General features: G+C 33.5%; 1 long non-coding RNA gene across 3 annotated transcripts in view; it reads left to right on the top strand.

Annotated features, from left to right (window-relative positions):
- LOC143902856 (uncharacterized) overlaps positions 1–4,099 on the top strand; it is a 40,216-nt gene extending 36,117 nt beyond the window's left edge. The window contains exons 2-4 of one of the 3 annotated variants that reach the window (XR_013258516.1): positions 498–932; positions 2,055–2,316; positions 2,606–4,099. This is a non-coding gene — a long non-coding RNA (uncharacterized LOC143902856). Of the gene's footprint in view, positions 1–497; positions 2,317–2,605 lie in introns of all 3 variants that reach the window. The other 2 variants (XR_013258515.1, XR_013258514.1) reach the window with 2 other exon arrangements.
- The last annotated feature ends 10,139 nt before the right edge of the window (positions 4,100–14,238 follow it).

The following is a 14,238-nucleotide window of genomic DNA, read 5'->3' as shown; positions in this document are numbered from 1 at the left end:
TACTGAGCACTTTCCTCGTATTCCATGATGAACACGTACTAAAAACACTACAATAGAAAAAAAGAATACTTTCGGATGCCGAGAAAGAATGTTATAACTTGACTCTTGAAATCTTTATAGCGGTCTTCGGTTCGGATCACGTGTATTTACTGTTTCGACAAAAACAATTATAGCAGCGCGCGGCGTGATGACGCGTAACAGCACTCTGATTGGTTGGCTCTTACGTTCACATCTGGCGTAGTCGTGAAAGATGAAGTTCAACCATCTTCCACAACACGCTTTACAACCGCAGTACCGCTCTACAACCACGCCGTACAACACTCTTACAACCATTTACGACCACGCTTACGCAATTGTAGAATAGCCTTAAGAGAGCGACAAGGGTAGCGAGGAAAAGAGCGGACGCACACACGCACACACACACACGCAAGCACGAGGGGCGAGAGGAGAGGGAGAAAGAGGTTGGAAAGCAAGTTTTAAGGAGATTTTGTTTGCAGGGAGAGGAGGAATCGAGTGGAGGGAGCCGGGTGTGTGAACGGAGAGCGAAGGGAAAAAAGGAGGAGCAGGGAGGAGGGCAGAGGAGGAGAGCCAGGGAGGTGCAGAGAGAGGAGGCGAGAGAGGAAGAGACAAAGAGAGAGAGGGGCGAGGAGAGGGGACGTAGAGAGGGAGGAGAAGGGAAGCGCGAAGAAGGGGGGACGGAGGACGGAGAGAAAAGATGGAGGAGTCCCAGGGGATGTTGAGGGTGTGGGGCAGAATAGCGGACGAGTTAGAGAGGATAAGAAGAGAGCCGGAGAGAAGGGAAGGGAAGGTGGAAAGAGGGGAGAGCACAGTGGTGAGAGGGCAAATGAAAAGGAGGGAAGGAGACGAGGAGAGAAGCGAGACGGAAGAGAACAGGAGCGGCGAAGAGGGACAGTGGATGGAGGTGATGGGAGGTGAGACTGCAGGGGGGGATTGGGGTGGACGAGGTCCTTTTGATGGAAGAGAGGAGGGCAAGGGGGAGGATGCTGGAGAAGGCGAAGGAAGAGAGGGACAAAGAAAGAAGAACGAGGGTGGAAAACAGGAGATTGTAGGTGGATGGAAGGGAGATAGAATGGAAGGAGGATGAGGAAAATGGGAGGAGGTCTAAGTGGGATTGGATAACGTGGATGGCTAGGCTGGGGAATGAAGAGGAGAAGGGGAGGGTTCTAGAGGCAAGAAGGAAAGCGAGAAATAGGGTAAGGGTAAAGATAGTTGAGGACAGATCGGTGGAGGCGAGAATAAGAGAGAGAGCGGAGTGGGAAGGGAGATTAGGAGAGAGAGTGGAGGAGAGGAGGAGGGCAGGAGTGAGAGGAGGGCGGAGGAGGAGGAGATCACGAGAGAGTTGGAGGAAAAACTCCGCAGGAGCGTGAAAGAGGATCAACAGACCCAGGGCAGAAAGTAGACAGGAAGGAAGAACTGAGACAGGACGAGGTGGAGGGAGACGAACGAAGACGTGAAAGAAGAGGAGAGGGTTAAGGGAAGGGAAAAAGATTAAATGTGAGGTCGCACATGGCCAGGGAATGAACGAAGGGAAATTCTTGTATAAGAGGTTTGGGTACGTTCCTCAGAAAAAAACGCCTTGTACCCTACGGGGACATGCAATAAACTGATACATACATACATACATATAAGATAATTAGTTTTTGTTTCATTAAATTCATCTGATTATCTCACTGTAATGTCTGAATAATTTTTTTTCTCTTTAATTGTTTTCTCAATCCTAAGGCAATTTTAGTTTTTAATTATTACAATTATAATCTCTTTATAATAAGACAGCAATTTTTATTAAAATAAGAAATTTGCCTTTTGTTTAAAAATGATGTAGGCGACAGAACTGTTGACTGAAAATGTTCATCACATTAGTTCCATAGAGACATGTTCAGCTAATGAAATGTTTGTATCAATGTGAGGTTTCCATCATAATAGTTGAGATTTATCATTTATTCTATAACACATTTGATATATATATATATATTTATTATAATATATTTATTATAATATATTATAATGTATTTATTACATTTTTTTATGTTTAGTTCATAAAAATGTAAGAGCAGTCTGGACACATGGTGGTCTTCTGAGTACGCAGGAAGCCATTTGGAAAGATGTACCAATGATTGTAATGCCTTTCTTCATGGATCAAAAATCCAATGCAAGAATATTAGTAACTAAAGGCGTTGGCATATATATATATATATATATATATATATATATATATATATATATATACTTGGAAATTGAAACTTTGTCCACGCAGTCTATATTACACGCAGTTGAAGAAGTACTTTACAATGAAAGGTATCATATTTCGATCATGTTTTAATACTTATTATTTAAGCAGTAAATTAGCAATATTAGTTACATTTTAAATAATATCTGAACTCTAATGCTTAATACAGTATAATCGATTTACTAATTTCTGTAAATACTGTTGCTTATAAAATAATAAATTATATAAAGTTTAGCTTTTGTGCTGTTTACGTGTTCTGTCATATTTTAGCTTTTCTTTTAATTAAGATGCGTTCTTTAATTCAGATAAAATTTTTGTATTTATTACATTATTAACAGTAAACATTTTTTGGTACAGTTATACGAAAAACATGAAACAATTATCCAGCGAATTCCGAGGTCGGCCAATACCGCCATTAGATTTAGCTGTTTGAAGTATTGAATACACAGCCCGCTATCCAAATGGAACTTTAGCAACGCCGCTGAGGTCTCAGAGCTGGGTAGAACAAAATCTGATTGATGTCTACGCATTTTTGTTCCTTAATTTCTTTATAATATTGTTAAGTATATTCTTTGTAATGAAGCTATTGATTAGTTTATATTGTAATTATATATACACTGCATCTAACTTAAGCAAAAATAAATAAGCGTAAGTCGTATTAAAAAGTATTAACCCGAATAAGTAACATTTGCTTCGCCAGTGAGAATAATAAATACAATTAAGCATTGTTATTGACTGTAACTGGCAATGATTTACACCGTTGACTGAAAAATCGGCGTTCCATCTTACATTGTTATTGCGATGAATATTGCCACATGCTTCGGTGGTCGAATTGGTACGACGCTCGCACGGAATGAGGGAGGTTCCAGGTTCGAACCCTGGCTGAGGTAATATTTTTCGCAATAAATTTTATTATTTAATCAAGACGCTTATATTATAAGCATCTAAAATTACATCAATTTAAAAATGACCAAGAATCGTTGGTCGAAAAATGGGGTGACGATTCGTCACGACGAGTATAATCGCTGCTACGATTATAATCATTGCCAGTTACAGTCAATAACAATGCTTAAAAAGTATTAACTTTGCGTGCTGTATATAATGTTAATGTAAAGAAATGAATATAACACGTAAATATCGAAAATGTTGTATTAATTACATTGATATTGTAATTAATAATAAATTTTGTTATAATAAGAAAATTTTTCGCTCGTTTGAAGCAAGGCTATAATGAGAAGTAAGACCATTATACGAGCATTAATAGACGTTACAGAAAATTTATATCTAATTCTTATATGTATTATTGTAACACACAACTATTCACTGTGTTCTGATCACAGCCGGACTTAATACACAGTTATCATTAGAACGTTAAAAAACCTTTCCATCCCCCCCCCCCACAATTAAATCGACACAATTTAATTATTAAAAAACTGTAAAGAATTTATTGCGAAAAATATCACCTTAGCTAGGGTTCGAACCTGGAACTTCCATCATTCCGTGTAGGGCGTCGTACCAATTCGACCACCGAAATTTTGTTATACTAAATTATAAAATAAATGAAGATCATGGTAAATATTAAAAACTATTTAATAAAATATTTTTGATGTATAAAAGCTCTTTTCTGACAGTAAATAGTAAACAAGCGCAAGTCGTAGAAGTATTAACAGACTTTGCGTGCGACATTGATATTGTAATTAACAATCAAGTGACGCGGTAGCGTCGCGACACCAAGTATTATACATAAAAAGAGATCTAGCAGACGACTAACAGAACGCGGCCAAGCTTATTCGGAGTTTTTTGAGCCAATCAATTTTTCGAATCAAATATCTCAAGAAAAAAAAACTTCGATTAAAAATCTGATGACACAGTGATCGTTTTTACGACAGTAAAGAGCACATGATTTATAACTAGACAGAACTTTAATACAGTGCATATGAATACAAAAATGTTCATAAATGTCTATAAATGTGTAGGTATAATAAATTGGCTAACATATAAGAGATCATACTTCTCGGAAAGACTGCTTGCGCTCTTTTGACCTACTCGTTATTTCGTACCTGTATACATGTGTTTGTTTTCTACCCCCCTTTTTCACGCTCTACATTCGTGACTTGACAACGGGAATATCATAACGCCTGCTTTCAAATTGAGATTACTTTATCTAACACACAGTTTTCTAATATAACGTTGATACAAGCTTTCGATTTCGACCAGTCTGATTAAGATTGGTGCAGTCAATACTGAGATTTCGAAATTTTACATGTTAAAAATGTGAATTTTTCTCGAGATCTCAGTATTCTCAGCAAGAAGTTCAGATTACAGTCACACGGACACGTATAGAACGCCGTTTTACTTTTTAATAGCATAAATAATATTCTACATAATATAAAAGTTTCAAAAAATAATGTCTTGAGAAAAATAGCTATTCGTACTAATGAATTAAATTTATGTCAAACATAATAAAAATTGGATAAATTAAAATTATGTCAGAACATAATAAAAATTCGGAATTATTTTTATGTCCTGACATAATTTTAATTTCACGAATTAAAATTATGTCTGGACATATATAAAATATAATTTAATTTCAAATTTTTATCACGTTCCGACATAATTTTAATACATCCAATTTTTATTATGTTTGACATAATTTTAATTTGATGAATTAAAATTATGTCGAGACATAATAAAAATTGAATGAATTAAAATTATGTCGATGCGTAAAAATAATTCCGAATTTTTATGATGTGTCGACATAATTTTAATTCATTCAATTTTTATAATGTCTCGACATAATTTTAATTCATTCAATTTTTATGATGTTTCTCAATTTTTATGACATCTCAACATAATTTTAATTCATTCAATTTTTATGATGTCTCGACATAATTTTAATTCATTCAATTTTTATGATGTTGACATCATTTTAATTCATATAATTTTTATGATGGCGACATAATTTTAATTCATACAATTTTTATGATGTCTCGACAAAATTTTAATTCATTCAATTTTTATGATGTCTAAATTTTTATAATGTCCAAATTTTTATGATGTCTGAATTTTTATGATGTCTGAATTTTTATGATGTCTCAATTTTTATGATGTCTGAATTTTTATGATGTCTGAATTTTTATGATGTCTGAACTTTTATGATGTCTCAATTTTTATGATGTCTCAATTTTTATGATGTCGCGACATAATTTTAATTCCGGAGCTGGTGATTTTCATCCCACAATATTGGCAACATTGTGTAAGTAGCGTCAACAGTTCTCACAGCTTGAATTCGATGTCTACGTGTCCCAGGTTGCCGATGACGACGTCTAGATAATGCGCTTCGTAGTTTTCGGTGTCTAGGTGTATTAATACCTTGAATTCGATGTCCACGTGTCCCAGGTTGCCGATGACGAGATCCACATAGTGCGCTCCGTAGTTTTTGGTGTCTACGTGTATTAATACCTTGAATTCGATGTCCACGTGTCCCAGGTTGCCGATGACGAGGTCCAGATAGCGCGCTCCGTAGTTTTCGGTGTCCAGGTGTATTCATACTTTGAATTCGATGTCTACGTGTCCCAGGTTGCCGATGACGACGTTTAGATAATGCGCTTCGTTGTTTTCGGTGTCTAGGTGTATTAATACCTTGAATTCGATGTCTACGTGTCCCAGGTTGCCGATGACGACGTCTAGATAATGCGCTTTGTAGTTTTCGGTGTCTAGGTGTATTAATACCTTGAATTCGATGTCTACGTGTCCCAGGTTGTCGACGACGAGGTCCAGATAGTGCGCTCCGTAGTTTTCGGTGTTTAGGTGTATTAATACCTTTAATTTGATGTTTACGTGTCCCAGGTTGCCGACGACGAGGTCCAGATAGTGCGCTCCGTAGTTTTCGGTGTTTAGGTGTATTAATACTTTGAATTCGATGTCTACATGTCCCAGATTGCCGATGACGACGTCCAGATAATGCGGTCCGTAGTTTTCGGTGTCTAAGTGTATTAATACCTTGAATTCGATGTCTACGTGTCCCAGGTTGCCGACGACGAGGTCCAGATAGTGCCACATAGACACCAAAAACTACGGAGCGCACTATCTGAATCTCGTCGTCGGGAACTTGGGACACATAGACATCAAATTCAAGGTATCAATACACCTAGACACCGAAAACTACGAAGCGCATTATCTGGACGTTGTCATCGGCAACCTGGAACACGTAGACATCGAATTCAAGGTATTAATACACCTAGACACCGAAAACTACGGAGCGCACTATCTGGACCTCGTCGTCGGCAACCTGGGACACGTAGACATCAAATTAAAGATATTAATACACCTAGACACCGAAAACTACGGAGCTCATTATCTGGACGCCGTCATCGGCAACCTGGGACACGTAGACATCGAATTCAAGGTATTAATACACCTAGACACCGAAAACTACGAAGCGCATTATCTAGACGTCGTCATCGGCAACCTGGGACACGTAGACATCGAATTCAAGCTGTGAGAACTGTCGACGCTACTTACACAATGCTGCCAATATTGTGGGATGAAAATCACCAGCTCCGAAATTAAAATTATGTCGCGACATCATAAAAATTAAGACATCATAAAAATTCAGACATCATAAAAATTGAGACATCATAAAAATTGAGACATCATAAAAATTCAGACATCATAAAAATTCAGACATCATAAAAATTGAGACATCATAAAAATTGAGACATCATAAAAATTGAGACATCATAAAAATTGAGACATCATAAAAATTCAGACATCATAAAAATTTGGACATCATAAAAATTGAGACATCATAAAAATTGAATGAATTAAAATTTTGTCGAGACATCATAAAAATTATATGAATTAAAATGATGTCGACATCATAAAAATTGAATGAATTAAAATTATGTCGAGACATCATAAAAATTGAATGAATTAAAATTATGTCGAGATGTCATAAAAATTGAAACATCATAAAAATTGAATGAATTAAAATTATGTCGAGATGTCATAAAAATTGAAACATCATAAAAATTGAATGAATTAAAATTATGTCGAGACATCATAAAAATTGAATGAATTAAAATTATGTCGACACATCATAAAAATTCGGAATTATTTTTACGTATCGACATAATTTTAATTCATACAATTCTTATGATGTCGACATAATTTTAATTCATACAATTTTTATTATGTCTCGACATAATTTTAATTCATTCAATTTTTATTATGTCTCGACATAATTTTAATTCATTCAATTTTTATGATGTCGACATCATTTTAATTCATCTAATTTTTATGATGTCCAGACATAATTTTAATTCGTGAAATTAAAATTATGTTAGGACATAAAAATAATTCCGAATTTTTATTATGTCCCGACATAATTTTAATTTATGCAATTTTTATTATGTTTGACATAAATTTAATTCATTAGTAAAAATCGCTATTTTTCTCAAGACAATTATTTTTTGAAACTTTTATATTGTATAGATTATTATTTATGCTATTGAAAAGTAAAACGGTGTGCCATGCAATTTTTATTATGTATATCAAATTTTAATTCGATGAATTAAAATTATGTCGTGACATCATAAAAATTGGTTGAATTAAAATGATATCGACACGTAAAAATAATTCCGAATTTTTATGATGTCTTGACATAATTTTAATTCATTGTAATTTTTCATAAAACTATTATTTTTTGATCTTTTATATTGAATGGAATATTTATTATGCTATTAAAAAGTAAAACGGCTTGCATTAAAAAGTAAAACGGCTTGCCGTACAATTTTTATTATGTTCCGATATAATTTTAATTGGATGAATTACTATGATGTCGGAACATAATAAAAATTCGGAATTATTTTTATGTCCCGACATAATTTTAATTCGTCCAATTTTTATTATGTTCGACATAATTTAAAATCATTAGTAAGAATCGCTATTTTTCTTAGAACAATTATTTTTGGACACTTCTATATTGTGTAGAATATTATTGATGCCATTAAAAAGTAAAACGGCGTGCCATAGACACGCGTTTACACTCACACAAAGTCAGTTTGTCCCTCAAAATCAGTGCACTCAGTGCAACCTCAGTGCGACGCTGAGTAGTTATCTCGTTTGTGCGTTATATGCATAATTTAATTGTGTCGCGTACGCATATACAGTGCGTACCAAAAGTTCTGGAACGGCCAATTATATCTTAGAAAGTGTTGATTTATTGGAAAAATGTTTGAGATAAAAGTTGGAGAGTTTAAAAGGGGCCAACAGATGATTTTATTGTTATTAGATTTTGGCTTCAGGGTCTGTGTTGGGCCCAAGTTAAATTTTTTAAATAGATACTCCCATTTTGTATTGTATTACCTTTTTCTAATTAATTTAAACAAATACACGCCAAAAAATTGGTGAATTTAAACGAAAATATAAAGAGAATAAAAAAAAGAGGCCGAATCAGTCTAAAAAAATCCAATAATGACGAAAAAAAGACTGAGAAAAGATTCATTTTCAACTACAATTTTTTTTAACGTTTTTTAAGAATAATTTTTTAAGTTACTAACCTTTTTTTTATTAAACTTATAAACTTAAAAAACAAGTAAAAGTGTGCAAGTAGAAACCTGCACATTGCTTCCGCATAGTTTTTAAGTGTGCAAGTAGAAACCTTTGCTCACAAAGCTTCCTCTATTTGTTTTGGCTTCCTCATAGAGAAAACTTTGTGAGCAAAGGTTTCTACTTGCAAAAACCCCTTTACCGATCATCGCCAAATTCAATACCGATCTTCCTTGAATGATGCTCTATTGATTAAAAAAAAAAAAAAAAAAAAAAAAAAACAGCCCGATATCTCAATATTTGCGGAAGTTAGAGCAACTAGTACTTGCATCTCGTCTTTAACTTAAATATAAGACCCGACTATGAATACCGGCATTAAAGAACTATATAAAATAGAAATAGAGAAGACTGAAAAATATAACAAAATTAAAAATAAACCGATATCTTGAAATTTACAGAAGTTAAAGCTATTACAAACATTTTTCTAAAAATTAGGGACCTTTGATCACGTATAAAGCTGAGTCTAATCAACCAAATCTTAAAGAATTATATATGAAATATAGGGGTAAAAAAGACTGAAAAATATAATAAAATTAGAAATAGATCGATATCTCCAAATTTGCGGAAATTAAAGCATAAACAAACATTTCTGCAAAAATTCAAAATTTTATTAAAAAACAACCCCTTGATTATTAGCAATTTTTATTAATTCTATTATATTCTTCAGTCTTTTCTACCCCTATTTCATATACAATTCGTTAAGATTTGGTTGATCAGTTCTGGGGTTATAGAAATTTTGGTAAATTTGGCACAGACATACACACATACACACATACACACATACATACACACATACCGACATTTTTTAAAACAGATAACAATCAAAGAAAAAGGTGCAAATTATAAACTTGCACATTGCTTCCTCATTATTACAGGAAGCTTATTTTATTTAATGTATAAATTTAATGTATATGAGGAAGCTTTTATTTTATTTAATGTATAATTATTAGTATTTATTTTTTTTGGCTTCCTCATAGAAGAAGCTTTGTGAGCAAAGGGTTCTACTTGCACACTTAAAAACTATAAAATGCTGTATGTGTGTATGTGTGTACATATGTGCCAAATTTACCAAAATGTCTATAACTCTGGAACTAATTAACCGAATTTAAGTTTTAAATATATGAAATAGGGGTAGAAAAAAGACTGAAAAATATAATAAAATTAGAAATAGATCGATATCTCCAAATTTGCGGAAGTTAGAGCAACCACGGACATTTCTAAAAAAATTCAAAATTTTTTTTAAAAATAACCCCTTTACCGATCATCACTAAATTCAATACCAACCTTCCTTGAATGATATTCTATCGATTAAAAAAAAAAACAGCCCGATATCTCAATATTTGCGAAAGTTAGAGCAACCACGGACATAAATCTGTACATACACACATACATACATACGGACATTTTTTTTAATGCGATATTTTGACCTTTTACAACAATATGAACATATTGGCATAAAAAACTCCAAAACCGATCTCTTCTTTGGTTTCTTCTACCCTTATTTCATATATAAATAATTTAAAGACCATCGGCAAAAAATGCCCGTTTTCGGTACCTCGATTTTTGAAACTTTTTTTATGCCAAATGGTTACTTATGATGACCCAATAATCCCTGCAAAATTTTAAGAGGAGCATACGCCCCGTTTAAGAAATATAGGGGGTCAAAGTTGACCATTTCCAATCAAAAAATATAGCAGCTTCACATTTATACTCCAATAATAATGTCCAAAAAATTCAGCCGAAATGATTCTTTTAAGATTTTTGGCTGCTGATTACGAATCTGAAGTCAGATTTTAAAAATTCAAAATGGCGGATCCAATATGGCGGACTGATTTTTCTTAAATTCATCGGATTCACTTGAAACTCGTTACTCGGGGGTTTTGGGAGTCGCTGATTGCGAATCTGAAGTCAGATTTTAAAAATTCAAAATGGCGGATCTAATATGGCGGACTGATTTTTCTTAAATTCATCGGATTCACTTGAAACTCGTTACTCGGGGGTTTTGGGGGTCGCTGATTACGAATCTGAAGTCAGATTTTAAAAATTCAAAATGGCGGATCCAATATATCCAACAAAGGCAAGATGTAATAATCCAACCAACGAAGGCAAGATGTAATGCATAATCCAGCCAGCAAAGGCAAGATGTAATCGACAATCCAGCCAGCAAAGGCAAGTTGTAATAATCCAACCAACGAAGGCAAGATGTAATGCATAATCCAGCCAGCAAAGGCAAGATGTAATCGACAATCCAGCCAGCAAAGGCAAGTTGTAATAATCCAACCAACGAAGGCAAGATGTAATGCATAATCCAGCCAGCAAAGGCAAGATGTAATGGACTGATGCAATGGACTGATATAAAAAATGTAATAGCGGATCGTAACAAGGCACGCGTGCACGCGGGACGTCTCTCTCTCTCTTTCTGAGGGCGAATAGAACGGAACCGGATCTAATGAAATTAGATGGCGTATGCGTTGCCGTCTCGAGCGCTGTCGTTCCGAGCGCTGCTATCGTGCAGACCGTCCAGGGCGGCCACCTCAACACAATGGAATGTTAATGAAATGATGATCTGCTGATCGTCTTTTGTTTTCAGGGTTTCGTAACTCTAGGCCGAACTGTTTAAAACGAGACTCAGTCCGCTCGATGCTCACCGCTCCTAGGTAGAATATAGGTCCAATGTAAGGAAAAATAGGTCCATTGTAGGACAAAATAAGTTTTATGTAGATTTAATGTAGTGACAAAGAAGATTTAGTGTTGGTTAAAAGTTAGTTCACCGTTAGATTCGTGATCAGCGACCCCAAAAACCCCCGAGTAACGAGTTTCAAGTAAATCCGATGAATTTTGAAAAAATCAGTCCGCCATATTGGATCCGCCATTTTGAATTTCTCTAAACTGACTTCAATTTCGTAATCAGCGACCCCAAAAACCCTCGAGTAACGAGTTTCAAGTAAATCCGATGAATTTAAGAAAAATTCGTCCGCCATATTGAATCCGCCATTTTGAATTTTTAAAATCTGACTTCAGATTTGTAATCAGCAGCCAAAAATCTTAAAAGAACCATTTCGGCTGAATTTTTTGGACATTATTATTGGAGTATAAATGTGAAGCTGCTATATTTTTTGATTGGAAATGATCAACTTTGACCCCCTATATTTCTTAAACGGGGCGTATGCTCCTCTTAAAATTTTGCAGGGATTATTGGGTCATCATAAGTAACCATTTGGCATAAAAAAAGTTTCAAAAATCAAGGTACCGAAAACGGGCATTTTTTGCAGGGGGCTTACCGATGCTCGGATGACTAGATCCAACTTTATACGCAAACAAAAATCCGTAAACGATTTCACGAAAACAAAGCTTCCTCTATGAGGAAGCAATAACGATTTTTCGACGTTTTAGAACATTCTGAACACATTGGCAAAAGCAACTAAACAAAAATTTTTTTTACGAAAACAAAGCTTTTTTTATGAGGAAGCAATATATATTTTTTTATATTAATATAACTTTAATATAACTTTTTTTATAATACGTACTACATACTTTATACTTTATACTTATAATTACTTTATAATATACTTTATATAACAGTAATACTTTCAGTGCAGTATAAAAAACCAAATATTAGAGAGAAGATAAGCTTTAATTTCAACTACAATTTCAACGTTTTTTACAAATAATTTTTTTAATTACTTTAAACTTTTTTTTATTAAACTTATAAACTTAAAAAAGTATATATTATTTTTTTGTGATATATTAATATAACTTTATGATACGCACTACTTTATACTTATATATAATAACTTTATAATATATTTTATATAACTGTAATACTTTCAGTGCAGTATAAAAAACCAAATATTACTTTAAGTAAATGTATTAATTAATATCTAATAATATATTACAAATAATAAAGTAATATTTATAAAAATATTTTTGCATATTTAATATATTCTATCATACTCTATACATAATTATATACACAATCATATATATTTATGTATGATTAAACATAATTATATATATATGATTATATCTACTCGTTACAATGCGTGACACATATATGAATAAATGTGATAATATTTTAATGGTCACATATGAATAGATATGACCGTCTATATGACTTTGTATGAGTATGCATGGTCAGACCTGGTCAATTTTCGGATCTGATCATATAAACAATAATATATGATCATATATAATTAGTCAAAATTATTTTTTCTCGGGATGTTTTAGACAAAAGTTGGAGGGTTTAAAGAAGACCAAATGATAAAAATATACTACACTTATCCTGAATGACTTTTTTAAGGCCAGGTCAATGTGATCGATGTTTTTTTAAATGGAACACCCCCATATTGTACTAGTACATTGTTTGAAAGGGCATAAAATGAGAAAAATTTTGGTGCAAGCTAGAGGTCAATACGTTGACCTGTTCGGGTGTTATTTAGAGTCAAAAATTGGCTTTTTCAAAATATGACTATAAATAACTTCCGAACAGTTCAACGTATCAACCTCTGATTTGCGTCAAAAATTTTTCTTTTTGTATGCCCTTTTAAATACTACATTATATACTACAATATTCCATTTGAAGTTTTTGAGTTAAAGTACTCTGGGGCACTGTAAAATTTTAAACTGTGACGTAATAAAACAGTTTGGATATCATATTTGGTTTTAGAGCGCCTCAAAATACACAAGAATACTATATGGTCTAATCTTCGGTTCAAACATGACAATTTTTTTTGTATGCCTGTGTACCCAAGGAGTGCCAATGCGCGTATAATGAGCTTTGAATGTACATTAAATTTTGCATTAAAGGCGGGTATTTGTTCCGCATTATATGCGCATTTGATGCATATATATATTATGGAAGCGCATATCAAAAAGTGCACGTAGGCTCCATTGATCGAGTAACCCAATCGGACAACTAGTAAACTCTGTATTATATGTTGGAATTTATCTTCGTGCTCAACTTTTAAGCATTGCTGTGAGCATATTCCAGTACAGCTATCACAAAAGAAAAGAATATTCTTATTTAGAGAGAATATCTTTATTTTTGACATGATAAATGTCATTTACTTAAAATACAATTTATTTAAAATTCAATTTATATAAAATTTAAAAACTTAAATAAAATGTTTTATAATGAGTCAGAAGCTACTTATTTCAATATTTTATAAAACCTGTCATTTATAAATTAAATACTCAATTTGCATTGATTACGATTTCAGTGCGCGCATTTTGAACACACAATTAATGTGGTTTTGAAGCCAATGCAATTGTACGCGCATTAAAAGCACGTTATACGCGCTTTGGCACTCCTTGGGTACTGTATTACGTAATGACCAATCATGTATCACGTAACCAACTAATTGAATGATTATTCTGCA

Source organism: Temnothorax americanus, unplaced genomic scaffold (genome assembly GCF_048541705.1).
Source record: "Temnothorax americanus isolate GAGA-0224 unplaced genomic scaffold, ASM4854170v1 Scaffold40, whole genome shotgun sequence".
NCBI classification, from domain to species: domain Eukaryota; kingdom Metazoa; phylum Arthropoda; class Insecta; order Hymenoptera; family Formicidae; genus Temnothorax; species Temnothorax americanus.
This window is presented reverse-complemented; position numbering and strand designations above follow the sequence as displayed.